This window comes from Ixodes scapularis, unplaced genomic scaffold (genome assembly GCF_016920785.2).
Source record: "Ixodes scapularis isolate PalLabHiFi unplaced genomic scaffold, ASM1692078v2 PGA_scaffold5__190_contigs__length_132052651, whole genome shotgun sequence".
NCBI lineage: Eukaryota > Metazoa > Arthropoda > Arachnida > Ixodida > Ixodidae > Ixodes > Ixodes scapularis.
The window spans coordinates 130520179-130526415 of record NW_024609880.1 but is presented as its reverse complement, the minus strand read 5'-3'; positions in this window follow the sequence as shown (position 1 = coordinate 130526415).

Sequence of the window (6237 nt, the reverse complement as noted above, 5' to 3'; positions counted from 1 at the left end):
GTAATATATTCACGGATATGCCTACGTTCAAAGATTAAACTTTGCATCCGGTGTTGCGCTGCTTCGCGTCAGGTCATTTTGTAAATAAAGCTCTTTCTTGAATTGTTCATTCGTACAAGTTGCCTCGAAACCGAACGCACTTCAGAAGCCGCGCAATATATTAAAAAAAAAAAAAAAGTTCCCTTGTGACGTTTGTAACCAGAGGCGCGGTGTAACGTTAAAAGTACAAATGAAGAAAGAAAGAAGAGAAAACAGAGGTTGTGTCTGTCCTCTTTTTTCTCCTGTCTCGGGTTTCAGTATGTCGCAGGACAACCAGCCCGTCCGCCATGGTAACGTCTACAGATTAAGCAAGGCGACCTGTCTCGCAACTTCGGAAGAAGAATTTCCAAGAATCGCTGGAAATGTACATACGAATCATCTGACACCAGTCGTTGCGCGGCAAAGGTTCGAACGATGAGCCGCGTGTCGCACAAGAACAGCTGCATCGCCCGTTCGCTGCAGCTACCAGGCAGCTGTGGCGGCGTACAGGGCTGGAAACGCGTTTGTGCGTGGGACCCCTTTATCGAACTCAGATGCGCGCCAATTCTGTCATTATCTGCTAATCAGCGAGGTCCCGAGAACCAACATCGTCGCTGCGGACACGTGCGAACGTCTCCGGGTATGTCCGGCACTGCCTCTTCTTCGGAGTTCGGCTCACTCCTGGATAGACTCGCGAACACTACAAGTACAAAAATCACAGTGAAACAGCGTGCGTTCGTGCAACGCTACTGCGTGATGCAGTAGCGTTGCATCTCCAGCGGAGACATCAGACAGACGACTCTCTGGGCAGACGAACTTTGCGCTGGCTAAACTTCCACGCACCAAATTATTATTACAGTACCCATAACTCTGTGATGTTCCTTCCCTTCTGAGGATCTTAATTTTTAAGTTTTACGAAACGAAAAGTGTTTTTAGGGACATTTCTGGAACCAAAAAGGGGGGCGCAGATGGCAAGAGCGTAGGGGCTTTTCTTTGTTTCGTTTTTAAGTGATGATCCATTGACGCGGCAGATGCATAAACAAACGCATTGCCTGCCTGTCGTGGATCGCTGGTTTGACGTTCTTTTCGTATTTTTTGTTTGAAACGCCGCTCACCAACTTTGTTGTTTTAGACAGTCACTAAATAGGTAATATTATGCCGAATAACGCTGAAATCTTTATTAAAAGTTTGAATAGTTAAACAAAAAAAGATCAACTGTCCATTCTGTGATTTTTGACAAGATTTGGTTTGGCCAACTCAAAGAGAGGCTGAAGAGGTTTTGTGTTTGACGAAAAACACCTAACTTGTCTTCATTTGACCTCCAGTATCAGGAATATCGAGATCACTTTTGAATTCAGTGCACGAAGGCTTAAAAAATTAAGTTTTAAAGTACCGCTGAATTCCTTCTTCTCGGGGCGTGAAGTGATTATACTCCGTTTCACCTTATGTTGTACCGCAGCAAAGGCTAGAAGCCCGAGCTCATAGCATTGGGAGCTGCTCTTTAGTCACGAGAGCGTGTGCCGCCGAGATGTGCCCTAGATTGAGCAAGGAGCTCGTGCTCGTAGCCTTGCCTGCGGTACATCATAAGGTTAAACAGAGTATAGGAGTTTTCGGAATCTCGGCCCTCGCACATCTTCAGCGCCTGTCAAAGCTATGCACGCGCGCTCTTGCTAGTTTCAAAAAAGTCAGAAAGATACGTCACACCTGGTGTCAGCGCGGAAAAATATACCTCGAAGGCTTGCAACAGCACGCACCGCCTACACGAGCGACACGCGCTTGGCGGCCCAAAGATCCTAGTATGACGTCACGACAGGTCGGGAGTTTTTCGTAATTTTTCGCGTTTTGTTACATCTTTGGGGGAAACTAATGTGATATTCAGATTCACGAGATAAAAATGCGCCAAAATTCACCTCTAACTAGTTTTTCTTTTTTTTTTTTCAAGACCTGTTTTAGCTTCCCTTCAACCGTGTGACCTAATTGGGGTTTTATATTTAATGTGAATATATCTCCAAAGCTCACAATTATCTTTTCATTGATTAAAAACGCAATGTTGCACGCATTTGAATAAACGACTACTTCTAAAATCTTGGAAGTTCTGGGTTTATTCTGTAAAAAAAAAAAAAAAAAAAAAAAAAAAGATTGCACATATTTTTCTTTTTTTTTACAGTGAAAGTTGCTGCAGCAGTTTATAAGCAAACGCTACTAAGAAACATATTGTTTGTAAGGGCCCTAATAAAGTTTGAATATTGGCATGCACGCGTCCTAAACGCCAGTATTATATAAATGCGTCGCAAAAGCGCCCTATCCAAAAATTAAATGATCTTGGTGTTTTTGTAAGGAATAAAATATATTGTCACGAATGGCAAGTGATGAGGCGATAATAACTTGAGAAACCAAACGTTTAATGGGGCAAACTTGTGCCCCCCCAAAAAAAAACAAAAAAAAACAACAATAAAGCAGAGCGTCGTGGGCGTCGAAGTCGGCGTGACACCAAAGTCGAACGCTGGGGCGAAAACTGACTCCGGCTTGCCACGCGGAGCCTTTTTTGTACACGCGTGGGCTTCTAAAACAATCGGCGTAGAAGGTTCGACGTGTCGAACATTCTAACTTTGAATCAGCCAACACAGTTCTCGAATTTACCAGAACCTTACTTAGGATCAACAAAAATGCGTCTTCGCGGCCGGGAATCGAACCCTGGCTTTCTGCGAGGAAGGCACGCGCGATAACCGTTAGGCCACGAGCGCGCTGCCTGCTTTGCCACCTGCGCGCGCGGCAATATTATATTTCATGTTTTTATTCGATGCCTGACATACCTGAAATTCGTTCAGAGCTCGGTGTAGGTAGATATACATTCAAAGTCACGACCAGTCGGGCACCTATGTTATGGTGCACTCACCTGACGTAAAATATTCATTAGAAATTCGCAGAAAAAGGGGGGGGGGGGGGGGGGGGGGGGGGGGGGGCGTGCCTTTACGCGAACTGAAACCTGAACATACCTGGTGGGAGTGCCCGTGACGTCGATCCTTCCACTCTGCGCTTGCGTCGCATCTCTTCTAGTGGCCCACAGGGATAAAAAGGTCCTAACGCAACTTCTTTTTTTCTTTTTTTTTGTTAATTCTAATCTTCCTCCCCCCCCCCCCCCCCCCCCCCCCCCCCCCTAAAAAAACAAACATCAGGTCTTCACAATTAGGCTGTACAAATAAAGATAATAGAGGTGCGCGAAATACGTTTTTAAACATCGACTATGCTAACAGGCAAGCCCTAGTGCAAACATAATCGTAGCCTTCAATTTCCTAATTAACTGAATCACAGTAATAGGGCGGTTTCATTTAGATTAAACCAGTACGAAACATTCGTGTGTTTTTTTTGTGTGATTTTGTAGTTGTATATGTCGTGACGTATGCAGTATACTGCACGAAAGACAGCTCTTTATATTTGAGAGTTAGGACATGTTTTACTTTATGGAAATAAAATCCCGAATGAAGCGGAGAAGGACGGCGATGTTTTGACCAACTGTCGCCTGTGACAACTGTGATTCGCAATTGATATCAAAGTACTAGCGGCAGTTTCTTGATATATTTATGAAAATATATCAATAAGTTAGTAAGACAACATTACATTTATGTTTAACATTAATTTCTATAATTTCGTAAAAAAAAAAAAGAAAGAAATCCCAGACGTGCATTTGCCAATTATTGCGCCCAAAACTTCCGATTTTTTCCCCCGAGTACAGTTTTTAGAGTACCGTATCCAAATTTATGCCACGTACAGCATAAGTCATTGCCTTCCAAGCAATATTAAGTTCGCCTTTATGATGTCATCTTTTGTTCTGAGAAAGCACTTACGGAACATAATATGTTTTCATATATCGTTCAAGTTAAGTTCAATTCTAAAAAAATAGCATGGCCCTCGGGAAACGCCACCCACGTCGCCCTTTGGGAAACGCTAACGCTAGCAATGTTTTCTATTTTGGCTTTCTTTTTTGTTTCCTCTATTTTTGGCTTTTTTCTTCCTCTATTTTTGGCTTTCTCTTTTGCTTCTAGTTTTGGCTGCCTCTTTTTGGCTTCGCTACGGGGTCAGTGTTATGCTCGCGTCCCACTAGAGCGACAGGCAGAGACAAAAGACAGCGACAAGCCTCAAACCCATGCAGCATGCTCGCGACCAGGGTTGTAAAGTACCTAGGTACAAGTAACTGTAAATCGGTATCTAGGTACTTTTGTTGTACCTGAGGTACAAGCATAGGTACTTTCATTTCTCAGTATCTCTATCTGTATCTTAGGTACATTTTCCAGTAACTCGTAGCTAAGTGAAGTTACTTTTTACAGGTACTTTTTTATTCACTTCGTCAAAATCGTAGAAAATGCAATATAACATATAACTGAAAATAAATTATAATTACGGTCGTAAAGCAATTTAACATCACGTAGTGTTTCCACGCAATAAATCGAACTCAAATTTTGCACTTTACAAAACTGAAAATGTTTGTGAAGAAAAAAAAAACTGGGAGGACGATTAACCTTCGCCTTTAAGAGTTGAACGCGATAGAGTTATCGGGCCCCGTTCGCATGGCCTTCTCAATCGCTTCTCAAGCTCTTGAGTCACACAACGACCTAGTTCTTATGATACAACACTCCCCGCGATCGAGGTGCTTTTGCCAGTGCTTTGATGCCATTTTACCCCGCAAGGTTTATTTATGTGTTTTCTCGGCACGCGCTAACAACACTCGATGCGATAATGCCTTTACCCTGACACAGAGAGACATCGAGGCACTCCAATGACGGCAGGATCGCAGTGCCATTCCCAAGCCCTCCGTTGCCCAGTCGGTAGCATGTCTAGCTCGCAACCGAAGGGTCCTGGGTGCGATCCTGCGTAAATTCTTCAAATTTTTTTTTAAGGCAAATGAATTAGTTTATCAAGTGGCAACATTTGAAACATGCGGCGACCATTAATCCGTGAGTCTTTAACCACCTTCATTCCACGCGTGACGTCACGTTTCACATGAGCGTTGTGGGTTGTTTGAAATTCCCGCACGAAGTCATGTGGCTGTGACGTCACGACCCTATCGACCATTCAGGAATTTTCTGTCACGCCATCGACGCCACCGACATCCGACGGATTTTCTGTGACACGAGCTCCTAAACGCGCTCGCGTTAAAATATTCTCTTCCTTCCTAATAACATTGACACCAATAAAGCACGTTTATCAAACTTGTTCTTTTGTACATCCCAGTATACAAAGGATTTACTTCCAATAATAATGTAACAAATTTGAGAAAAATACTTGACGCGAAAATAAAAAGTACCATTGAAGAAACTGTACCTGTACCTAGGTACATCTTTAAGCGAATAGCTAGATACGCACCTAGGTACATTTTCGTATGAGTAACTGTAACTGTATCTTAGGTACATTTTCGAAGTAACTTTTACAACTCTGCTCGCGACGGTACGTTTGGCGGGCATTTTGTCGTTCGGTGCTCGTGAAGTATGCACGAGTGATTGCAAGTCCGACCAAAGATACCCTCGCGTGCATAATGCTCGTGTTTGAGCATAGCCTCTTTTATTCTACAAAGCCTCTCAAATAGCGAAAGACTCTGGTTTGAGGCTTGTCGTTGTCTTTTGTTTCTGTATGTCGCTCTAGTCTAGTGGGACACGGGCATTAGCGTCTCCCAAAGGGGCACGTGTCTGGCGTTTCCCGAGGTTCAGGCTCGCATTTCGGCCAGCCGAGCTAGGCGCTGGTTCCTCTGTCTCGTTCGCCCGCCTTGCACGCGTTAGGCAGCGGCATCCGCTGCCGAACGCTGCTTTCGCTGTTTATGGGTTTCCCGCGAGAGCATTGGCTTCCGCCCCGTGACGTGGCCTCCCTCTCGCCTTGGTCCTTCATGCGGCACGCTTCCCTTTCCACTGCTGTGTTCGCAGACGGACGGCGTCAGCTTTTCACTCTCATCTAGGCACTAATGCTAAAACAAAAGAGACCATTTTTTTTTTTCTGGACTCGGATTTTTTTTCTTTTATCTCTTTTATATATAGCAAATGTCTTGTATCAGAATGCGGAGCCTCTAATTATGCTATAAAACAGCAACTGTTGACGGTGGAGTTTTGGCACTTGCCGTGTCTGTGCCATGTTTGAATATGCAACGAGCTTAAACTATTTGCGGTACATGACCCACGTTTTAAAGAAGTCTAAATATAGTCTTGCCAAACATAATATTAAACTAACTTTATT